The 12,129-nt window shown below is 41.4% G+C and overlaps 2 pseudogenes; one reads left to right on the top strand and one right to left on the bottom strand.

The window, feature by feature from the left end:
- Positions 1–907: 907 nt before the first annotated feature.
- On the top strand, positions 908–3,151 carry LOC136125964 (U3 small nucleolar RNA-associated protein 14 homolog A pseudogene; annotated as a pseudogene).
- Positions 3,152–11,401: 8,250 nt separating this feature from the next.
- On the bottom strand, positions 11,402–11,916 carry LOC136125385 (ferritin light chain pseudogene; annotated as a pseudogene).
- Positions 11,917–12,129: the final 213 nt, after the last annotated feature.

Genomic DNA, 12,129 nt, shown 5'->3' with positions numbered 1-12,129 from the left:
GGTAGATAAGTGAAAAGGTCAGGCACATTTTATTAATAAATCCATACTGATATTTGTTTTTCTTTTTAATCAGATTCAAATGCATCCTGTTAAAGGGCCACGGGTGATTAGGTCATAAATCTGAACAACCTTGAAGATGATGAAGGAAATGCTTCTCTGTAAAGCGATCATCACGCTGCCTGTTTCATCACTTGCGCATTTTTACAGGTGCAAGGAAAATGTTTCATTTCAAATTGCTTGCAAGACTCAGAATAAAATATTACTTTATAGGATCTTCAGATAATGAAGTAAATGAGCTAATAGCACACCTGAAAATACAGGGTTTTTTGTTTGTTTCTATCTTTGCTCCTAAAATAATAAAACGGCAAAAAATTAGGGGAAGGATTAGTGTGTTTGACCTCAACTATACTGACTTCAGGATTCTAGCTTAGGTTTTGTTTTGTTTGAATATTACCAATGACACGTTCACTCACTGCCCCTTGATGAAATTATGTCATAGTGAGTAATACGGTCATGAGACATATCTTTTGTTTCATATTTAATCAAAAGACTGCATTTTTATTAAGGCAGGAAATTTATAGATGACATTTACCATTTTTTTCCTTAAATACTGAAGAATTCTTCTGTGTTATTTTTAGATTCATCACTCAACCATGAGACATTTACATCTGTGGCTTTCTATTATCCCACTGAAAATATTGTAAATGCTGTAATTTGTCAGGAGTTTTTGGACCCTGGCATTATTCTAATTTATTTATTCATTCATCAGTTCACTTATTCATCAAGTATGTTATCTCTGCCTAGGATAAACAGTGACTGAAGATGTGGCCCCTCTCCTGAAGATCAAGGATTATAAATGAGCCTTTCGGCTTCCGCTCCTGGCCCATGTGAGATACAGGCTGGTGAGATGAGCTCGAGTCAGACTGCGGAGAGCAGCCTTCTGGCTTTAAACCAACAGGGAGAACTAGAGGATTTGCCAAGAGAGTACCCCTTGAGCACCAGTGAAGATGAGGGGGACAGTGATGGAGAAAGAAAGCATCAAAAGCTTCTGGAAGCAATCAGTTCACTTGATGGAAAGAATAGGTGGAAATTGGCTGAGAGATCTGAGGCTAGTCCGAAGTTGTCAGAGTTCAGTGTCAGTTCTGAAGGATCAGGAGAAAAGCTGGTCCTTTCAGATCTGCTTGAGCCTGTTAAAACTTCATCCTCATTGGCTGCTGTGAAAAAGCAGCTGAACAGAGTCAAATCGAAGAAGACTGTGGAGTTACCCCTTCACAGAGAAGAGATTGAGCGGATCCACAGAGAAGTGGCATTCAAAAAAACCTCACAAGTCCTCTCCAAATGGGATCCCGTCGTGCAGGCACTGACAAAGTGAGGAAGAACTCCCCTGGAGCAGGAGATTTTTAATCTCCTCCGTAAGAACAAGCAGCCAGTGACAGACCCTTTACTGACTCCCATGGAAAAGGCCTCTCTCAAAGCCATGAGCCTGGAAGAGGTGAAGATGCACCGAGCAGAGCTTCAAAGGGCCCGGGCCCTGCAGTCCTACTATGGGGCCAGGGCTCGAAGAGAGAAGAAAATCAAAAGCAAAAAGTATCACGAACTTCTGAAGAAAGGAAAGGCCAAGCAAGCCCTAAAAGAGCTTGAGAAGCTGCGGAAGGTCAATCCTGCTGCAGCACTGGAAGAACTGGAAAAACTCGAAAAGGCCAGAATGATGGAGCGAATGAGCCGTAAGTACCAGAACAGTGGGAAATGGGCAAAGTCAAAGGCAGTTATGGCCAAATATGACCTGGAGGCTCGCCAGGCTATGCAGGAACAATTGGCCAGGAACAAAGAGCTGATGCAGAAGATCCAGGTGGCCTCCGAGAGTGTGGAAGAGGAGGGAGTTGCGGAGGAAGAGGGTGAACCTTTTGTCCCTGATGTGGTGAATGAGGTGCAGGTGAAGGCAGACAGACCAAACCCCTGGATGTTCAGGAATCACTCAGGTGACACAAAAGAGGCTGAGGTCCAGGGGGACCCTGAAGAACTTGCAGAACCTGCAGCCCAGGAGGCTCCTGAAAGTGAGGAAGAAGGACCAGTGGTGGCGGAAGAAATTCTGTTGAAAGAATTTGAGGAAAGGCGATCACTTAGACAAAAGTCTGGGCTCAACCAGATCGCCAAGCCGGTGGGCAGTCAAGAAGCAAAAGATCTTAGCAGCCAGGAGGGGCTGTCTGAATTGAGGGCACTGTCTCAGAAACTCAACAGGGAGAGCCATCAGTCCAGGAAGCAAGAACTGAGTTCAACGAGGACAGTTCTGGTGGTCCAGAGAGAGGAACCTGCCGGAGAGGAAGAGGAGCCTCTGTTGCTGCAGAGGCCGGAGAGAGCACGAACTCTGGATGAACTGGAGGAGCTGGGCAAAGAAGGATGTTTTCAAAACAAGGAGCTTCCCAGAGCTGCGGTAGAAGGACAGCAGTTGGAGAGGAACCCAAGTAATCATCTTGGTGTCCCCAAGGAGAAGAAAAGGAAGGAGCAAATGATTGATCTCCAGAACCTCCTGACCACAAAATCTCCTTCCATGAAGTCCTTGGCAGTTCCCACGACGGTAGAGGAGTTGGAAGATGAAGAGAGAGATCAAAGGCAGATGATAAAGGAAGCTTTTGCTGGGGATGATGTCATCAGAGACTCCTTGAAAGAGAAGAGGGAAGCTGTGGAGGCGAGTAAGCCGAAGGATGTGGACCTGACTCTGCCTGGCTGGGACGAGTGGGGTGGTGTGGGCCTGAAGCCCAGTGCCAAGAAGAGACGCCGGTTTCTCATTAAAGCCCCTGAGGGTCCTCCAAGGAAAGACAAGAATTTGCCAAATGTGATTCTCAATGAGAAGCGGAACATCCATGCAGTGGCTCATCAGGTACGGATGCTTCCATATCCATTCACACACCATCAGCAATTTGAAAGGACTATTCAGACCCCTATAGGATCTACATGGAACCCCCAGAGGTCCTTCCAAAAGCTGACTATGCCCAAGGTTGTCACCAAGCCAGGCCATATCATTAAGCCTATAAAAGCAGAGGATGTGGGATACCGGTCTTCCTCAAGGTCGGACCTCTCTGTCGTACAGAGAAATCCAAGATGACTCTCCATACGTCACAAAAAACAGCTGAAGAAAAACTCTGTAGATTGAGTTGCTGGAGTAGTGACATCTTGGTGCCCGTAACTGGGAGCCCTGACTGCTCCTCCATTGGCCCGGTTTTACTCCGAGCTGCAGGATCAGTTCCAAAACTGGCTTAGCACACCGCGGGTGTAGTTAAGCCACATTTTAGAAATAGAGGCGTTTTTTTAATCTAAAAAAAAACAAAAAAAGGATTATAAATGAAAGAAAATTTTCAGACCTATATATATTTATGTGTTGTTTATTTCAGATGTTGATTTAGACTTTATATGTTTTTTAAATGTTTTTAAAAATCAGCCACAACCTAAAACTTTTCATTGAATCCATACATTATTACCATTTCTAAACTGTAGGCTTGTCTTTCTTTGACCTTTTCTGAAGGGCATACTCTTTGAATACTGTGTTTATTCTTCTGTATGTATCATAGACACTTTTGATAGCATATGAATTCTTTCTAATACATCTACAAACTAGGCAGAACACGGTTTTGATTTCATTACCCTATTTTTCCCCATTCTTTATTACAGGTATTAAAGAAAGAATAAAATTCTTGACAGGTTACTGTATAGCTACTTTAGAATGTAGGAACTAGACATGAAAAGGGCCCTTTCAACTTGCTATCAACTGATCATTAGTTTCTCACCATTTCTTCTGGGTGCTCAGAAAAATATGACCAGGTGTAGGAGAGGAGTTTTAGCAGACAGTATTGAGTTTATGTTCTTTATCCCACAATATGATTTTCACCCAGTTGTAGGAGCACTCCAGTGATAGTCCCGGGACATGGAGGACAAGAAGATTTATACCCTAGCACAGCACAGTCCTTAGATAGGGAGGCCGTCAAGGGGGTTACTAAGCGTGGTTCCCCACCCTCAGTTCTCAGCCCAACCCTAACAAAACCAACCCAGGGATGTTCCCAAAGAGGTGGAGAGACAGGTGGCCTCCCAGAACTCAGGCTTTCATGATCATCTTCCAGGATGTCATCTGACACCCCAACGCAACACCAGAACATGCCTTAAAGTTGGGACAAATCAAAGACGAGATTCAAAGGCTTTGCAGAGGTGCCCTGGTGCAGTGAGCAAACTGTAAAAAGCTGCCGCTTACTGATAGCTTGAAATACACAAGCAGGCATGGCGCTGTCACAACAGCCCTACATGGTTGATAAGGAAGCAGAGGCGCAGTGATTTACCTGGAGATAACAAAATTCTGGAGCTGGAATTCATACCCGTGTTGGCTATGAATTCCACAGTTATGGACAGTATTGCGGACAATATAACAGCCCATGCTCTTAACCACTATACTAACTTGCCCATCAGATGCCAAAATGTCACACTATCTCTGAAGCCTAAATCCTTATTCTTTAAAATAAAATTTTAAATCTATGAGATCTCTTGAGTAACAAAGTTTACACCCCAGAAACCCATCCTTATGTGAAAACTAAATAATTGTTGCTATAGTTCAATGCCATTTCTTTTTACTTTATGCTGCCAAGCTATGTTCGATAGACACTATTACCGCTGTAGTAAGTATGCATTAGAATTAAAGACGCTCTGTAAAACAGCAACGAGTCTGCCCTGTTTCGTTGCAAAACATGCCTCTATTTTAGAAAAGTAGATTAATTTTCCCCCCACTGGATTGTTTCCGTTTAAACCAACTTACAACCAAAGCTACCTTACCGTAATTTATGTTTAGCTTTTTTAATAAAAGCCTTCTAATAATGTCTCTTGCATATGAAGGACTTTATAGTATTGTATGTGATATGCAAATTGTTTCCACCAAAACAAACTAAAAGCAGGTTTGTACATATTCTGTATTATTTAATGATGTAAAACTCTAGCTCTTGAAGTAATTAATTAGGGATCATTAGGAATTATCATTTTGGATCATGGTCAGGGAACACTTTAAAATTCAATGAACATTGAAGGCTTCACTCTCTCCACACCCCAAAAAACAAAAATGATTAAGAACAAATTCCTCGGGTATTGTCAGGCACCCTCGAAACACTCACGTCTGGTATCTTCTGCAACAGCTCAATCAATAGGGAAGAGTAATGTAATAATTGCTGCAACATTTTCTGTAATTCCTCATTGTGATAGCAACAGCGTTTCAGTGATATTCAGAGAGACTATTTATGGCGCTTAAGGTAAGAAGGTTCTGCCATGTGCAGAATAACAAATAGATCAGCGTGGATATTTAACCCTTACTGTGAAAAACTCAGTGAAAGTAAAGAAGCAGTTGAGCACTTAATCGTAAACTTAAGTTATCACATTCTCTCTATGCCAGACGATAGTCACAGGACATTGAGCCACAGGGCATTTGAACAGGCAGAATAGTATTTGATGACCATGAATTAATAGAGGACCAGTTGAATAAAATATGGTATATCCACACAACAGAAGATTATGCAATTGTTAAATAAATTGTTAAAAGATGAGGAAGCTTGCTGTGTACTGATATGAAAAATTCTCCAAGATATTTTATTGAGTGAACAAAGCAAACTGCAGGATATTTTGTATATACCAGTCTACTTTTTACATATAATCGGAAGAAAATTAAGCACATACATTTGTATTTACTTCTATATCAATAAGGAAACTCTGAAAGCTATATCTAAAACTAATAACGTTTTTACCTGGGCGTATTTGTGGTAAGGTGGGGGTACTGGGGTGGATGGAAGACATTAATGAATGCAAGCTATTTATATAAATATCTTTATATAAATATCGTTATATATTTTATATATATAAATTATTTATATACATATAATGAACATGTGAATGTATTACTTATTCAATAAATTTAAAGTTGCTTAAGTGATGTATGTACCGTCAACAGGAAACTAGTTAAGTAAATATGGCAGATTCATAGAGTGGAATATTATGTGGCCATAAAACAGAATAAGGAAAGTCTTTATGTGTTGATAGAGAAAGATCTCTCAGATGTGTTACTATGTTTAAAAGGATATTCACGTGCAGAATAATGTCCTTCACATGCTACCATGTTTGTGGAAGGAGGAGGAATATAAACTTGTACTAGCTTGTGGATGATTAATTAGCTCTAAAGGGACATACACAGAATGAATATCTGTGGTTGGTTCTGTTGAGGGAAACAACTTTGTGGTGTAGCTTGAGGGTAGAAGGGAGACTTTTCACTGAATAGCCTGTTACGCTTTTTTTATAAAAAAACATTTGACTGTTATTATCTTTTTATAAATATAAAATTTAAGCATTTAATTTTTAAAACAGTATTTAATTATAATTACTGCTTTTTCCTAAAGAAGGAAAAGAATGAATCAATAAATTGATCTCAAAAGTACAGAAAAGAAGAAAACCAAGCTCTAATTTATCAAACTATCTAATTTATCAAGTTACTAATCCAACTACTATCAAACTACTAATATTTCTCCTAATTTTCTTCTATACTAGTTTGACTGTAGTGTACTACTTTGATTCAAACTTAGCTTAATAAACTTAACTGGATTCATATTTTCTAGACATGTAAATACATGTCATATTTGTCTCTCATCCACCCCACCTCCCACTCCAGGAAGGGAAGACTAAATGGACTGAGATTGCATAAGTTAAATTTTACCTGGTTCATTATCACTTTCAAATAATTTATGCATTTTAAGCAGCTGCTTTTCTTCTCCTATGTGTCAATCATGCAAATTAGCAAGACCTCAAAGAAACTAGCCCATAATAAGTCAGTTGTTAAGCTCAGTCTTTCACAGGGTTATCTTTCCCTGTGCAGATGTTAACAGCTGTAAAGCACCCATACTTCCACATTGGAAAGTAGTGGAATGATCATGAGTTTATAGCTAAACACATGTAAGGTTAAATCTTGCCCTGCCATTTATAATCTACATGTCCTTGGACAAATCATTTAATGCCTTTATGCCTCGGTTTTCCTTAGCTGTAGAATTGGAATGCGAATGCCTATTCACAGGGCTGCCATTTATATAAGGTAGGAGACTAAAGTGTTTAGTAGAACTTTTGTTACTGGGATGAGCGATTGTCCCAGTTTCCCTGAGACTTTTTCCTTCAGCCCTGAAAGTCCCACATCCTGGGAAACTCCTTAGTCCCAGGCAGATCAGGACAGCTAGTCACCCTATTTGCTACAAAAGGAATATTCAGTGTGAATTAAAATTTTGGGTGCCCAAACCAGGGAGGGCAGTAGTGTCCACAGTAGATTATTTTTATTCCTTCTTGAGAGGCTTCAGTGAGGACACAAAAAGTCAGTTCTGAAATTTTTAGGCAATTAAAGTACAAGATTGGAAAAAAAAGAAAAAGAAATGAAGATTTCACTACCTGTGAAGGCAATAGGTGGTTCTATGATAATAGAAATACTGTAGGACATTTGATGAGCGCTTATATATGTGTATGTGTATATGTATATGTGTGTGTGTGAATGCATATGCCAGACACTGTTCTAAGCACTTCACATCCTTTATATCATTTAATGCTTACAACAATCCTATAAGGAAGGTACTGTTACTCTCATTTTACAAATGAAGGCACTAAGGCACAGAGATGTTGAGAAATTTGCCCATAGTCACCAAAGAGGAGATGATCAAGGTGCGATTCAAAAACAGTAGAATGGTTCTGGAGCCCATTCTCTATTAAACGTGCCTTTAAAGGACCCTCAATATTGAGAACTTCATCGTTCATTTCTATCGTAAATGCTATAAACAGAAGTTCATCAGAGAACATTGAAGTAGGAACTCCACAAGGAGTTCTCAACTGAGCAGGAAAGAGATGCAGCTGCTGCTTCTGGGAACCTTAGGAAACTCTGAAGAAGAAGGTGGAGCAGCCTCAGCTATTCATCATGGACACACGGACACTTTTGAGTATTGGAGGGCGACAAGGGGGAGTCAGACTCCTAGTTTCCTTTTTCCCCTGCTTCCCTCAACTTCTAGGAGACCTTGGCGGCTAGCTGAAGCAGTTCACAGAAAAACCCACCCATGTCTTTGACCACGGCAACACTATGAAGATTAAAGGGAGAAGTGTGTCCGTTACAAAATGAAGACCCACCTTCCCAAAACCTACTTCTTTGTTACCTCCTGCCACTAAGCATGGACTCTGCTGAATCTCCTGTCCCCAGTATGGAATGGACTGGGAAGAGCACTGGCCTGGAGAGATTTTTAAACAACTTGTCCAAAAGCACTACCTCTTAGCCATTCTGTGCCTCAGTTTCCTTGTCTGTAAAATGGGTCTTATAACATTATTCCTGTCTACATCACTCACATTATTGTGAGGATCATGAAATCTTGGTCTGTATAGCAAATATTTGTGGAATGCCTAATACGTACAAGGTTATAAATGAGAGAAGACAACAATAACAACAAAAAGGAAGTACAAGATAGGCAGGGAAAGGTGAGTAGTGATTTGACTTGGGAGCCAGATGGCCTGCATTTTAGTTCTGGTTCTGTTGGAGACCAACTATGTGTCTGGCCTCAATGCCACTGGGCCTTGGGTTCATCATCTATAAGTGAGAAATTTAGATCAGCTCTTTCTTAGCTCTAAAATTCTATTTTAGGGATAGTCAGAAATCCCCAACTGCTGTGAAAAGTCTCTGCACACCACTAAGAGGAGATGAAAAAGCTCAGCACCCCTTGTCTTTTCAGCCCCTCCAACGCTGTGAGCATGTATCGAGCACTATCTACTGTGTGGAAAACTTTCTGCTGAGTAGGAACAAGGTGAATGAGACCCAGCCCGTGCCCTCCACTCACATAGGACTGAGTGAGAATTATTTTTGCCTGTCAAAATCTGAGAAATCTCTGGCGGGAAGTGGGCTACCAGCTGGGGCCGAAGGTTGGGTAAATCTTTAATGGGCAGTAGATGACAAGGCACTGAGGGCAGAGGCAGCAGCCTGAACGGGGCAGGGGACTGCTAGTTGTCTAGAATCCTACTGCAGACTGCAAAGAGAGGTCACAGGGCTTGGTGAGAGCAGATAATAAATATTACAGAGAGCTCTTTTACTAGGGTCACAGCTACCCAGACTGCTAAGTGGGAAAGAAAATGGAGGCCGTGGGTAATTAGGGGGAGGAGAGAGAGGAGAACCTGAAGTGGAAGCCTAAATGCGAGGCCCAGGAAAGGCTTCTTTAGAAAAGGCGGGGGCGGGATTTGAACATGTTTGTGAATATATGACCAATTAGCAGCCGAAAGAGAGCAACATAGAAAAATTCACTTTGGGAAGGAGCAAGGAATTTTATTCTTTCCAGACTTCAGCTACGGGAAGAAAAGAAAACTTCAAGAAAATGAAAATAGTTGATAAAGGGTGGGGAGAGGTGGAATTGGAGCAAGGTGGTCAAGATTCCAGTCATAAGATAAATACGTGCTAGGGATGTAATGTACAACATGATGACTACAGTCAACACTGTTGTATGACATATAGGAAAGTTGATAAGAGAGTAGATCCTGACAATTCTCATCACAAGGAAAAAAACACTTGTTTTTCTAAATCTGTATGAGACGATGGATGTCAACTAAACTTATTGTAATAATCATTTCACGATATATGTCAAATCATCATGCTGAACACCTTAACCTTCTACAGTGCTATATGTCAGTTACATCTCAATAAAAGTAAAAAATAAGTGCATTTAATAATAATACTACCAAAAAAAAAGAAAATAGTTGGTGGAATTTGTGTTACATGGTCTCAATCAACAGAGTAAAGTTAACAGTTGACAACACTGCACCAGCCCTTGGTTGACTCCATTTTCACCTCAGTTTGGTGAACTGTTCTTCGTGTTTCTATAACAAGGACAGTGGTACTTAACTACTGGGATAATTAATATTTTGGTTAACTGAAGGCTTATTGAAGATTTCAAACAGATATTCTACCTTCGTTACAACTTCTGTTTTTAAATTTTGTAAAAGTCTATTATTCTACTCTCCTTTCTTGGAAATTAAAATGTAAAAATGGGCTTAAAATTAGGATTTATTGGTATTTTTAATAAAATATTCTCAATTTTAAAATTGATGATTATAGAAAATATGGAAAATAAGAAAAGTGTGAGGAGGAAAAGTTTTCACATAGCCCACAGCCCAAACATTACTAATATTTTGGGGCTAGTATTTCCCTCTAGTTTTTTTTTTCTAGGCATTTTTAACTGTTATGGTCTGATGCAAATAATATATATTGGGTTTTTTTTCCATTTAATCATAGAAAACAGGAATTTTCTCATTATTACAAACTCTGTCAAGAGTTTGCCTACACTCTTCATTTTAATATCTGAATTCTATGATGAAACTATGCCATTAATTATCTAGTCACTCCTCTATTTGGACATTTGGGTTGTTTTTAATTTTTCACCATGACATATAATGCAGCAGTATGCAGATTAGAAAGGAGTTTTCTAATTTATTTAGCATAATTTTCTTAACTTTGATTCACATACCATACAATTCATCCATTCAGAAGTGTTTTGAATTAAGTTTTAATTCTGTGATTAAGGATCTGGCTGTTATTAATGGTCAGTTGTTTCACTGGGAACAATGATGTCCCAAAGTAAAAGCCCAGGACAGTGTCGTCCAATAGAAATATAATGCAAGTTATATAGGTAATTTTAAATCTTCTAGTAACCACATTTTTAAAAAGTAACAAGAAACAGGTGAAATTCATTTTAATAATACAATTTTATTGAACTTATATCTAAAATATTTTCAACCTTTTTTTTTTCGGCTGCAAAAAGCTTTACTGTTCCCATTTGGCCCAAGGCTTGGGAGAGGGCTCCAGGGTGCTTACAAAGCTGCCTAGCGGCGACGAACTTCAGGCAGAAGCCTTGACACCAGAGGACTCCTCAGAGGCCGCTGTGGGACAGGCTGGGACCTGGGACCCTTTACTGGAGTGCTTGCACCTGGACAAATGTCTCCTCCAGCAACAGAATACAAAGAAACTATAAGGGACTAAAAATAACTGCCTGCTTGCACAGTTGGGGCAAATTATGAACAAAGAGATACAAAAAGGCCAAAACCCAACTGACACTTCAGAGGTGTGGGGAGCAAAAGCAGAATACTAGGCATGATCCCTGCTCACAGCACCACCAAAGGGATGGGCAGACCACCTAAGCCGCCCCTCCAGCCCACCCACCGATCTACCCCTACCCTCACCCCATTTAAGGGACCAGAGCAACGCACCCTCCCTATTCCCAGGAACGAGCGAGGGCACCTGTTACTTGCTTTTCCTCCCTCATGCTGCAGCACGAGTCCCAGTAAAGCCTTGCCTAAATTCCCCCTCTGGCCTCTTATCAATTTCTATTGATTAAAGAGTCCAAGAACCCTGGTTGGTAACAGCTGGGCTCCAGGAGGCCCTAGCCATGCCTGCGGGTGAGTGTTCGGAAGAGAACTCGCCCAGCCCAGCCTGGGGACCAACCAGCTTGCAGAGGTGAGTCACGTGGTCCTCATCTTCTCTGTGAATTTCAGCTGCTCAGCCAGGTCGCGGCTCTCCGGGAAGTCACAGAGCCGGGTGTCTGGCGGGCAGCTTCCACGGAGTCCTGGGTTTTACCCCACTCATCTTGGGGTGGCTTCTGCACGTCCAGGAAGGGCCCCCCCCCCCCCCGCTGGCTTTGTATTTTCAAGGCTGGGCTGGGCACCCTCGCGCTTCTCCTCGGCCAATTCGTGGAAAAAGTGGCCCACGCTCTCCAGAGCCACGTCGTCTCGGTGGAAATAGGAGCCCAGAGAGAGGTAGGTGTTGAAGGCCTGCAGATGCAGGTTGCCCGGGCCGTGGACGGTGACCTCCACCTCGGTGGAATAATTGTGACGAATCTGGGAGCTCATGGTTGATTGGGAATAAGGCGCTAAGCTCAAAAAATGGTGTTGGCTGGTCCTTGTGGCCGAGGATAGCTCAGTGGTTGGTTCTGAAGGCTGCGACTGGAAAAAGGTTGGAGCCTGGTCGGAGGCTGGAGCAAAGGGCGTCCCTGGGCCTGTTCTGTCCAAATACTGTTGAAGCAAGAGACAGATCCGCAGACTGCCAAGCTCACTGCCCCAGAC

Source organism: Phocoena phocoena, chromosome 7 (assembly GCF_963924675.1).
Source record: "Phocoena phocoena chromosome 7, mPhoPho1.1, whole genome shotgun sequence".
In the NCBI taxonomy this organism is placed as follows: Eukaryota; Metazoa; Chordata; class Mammalia; order Artiodactyla; family Phocoenidae; genus Phocoena; species Phocoena phocoena.
Note: the sequence above shows the minus strand (reverse complement) of the source record. Positions and strands in the feature narration are given on the sequence as shown.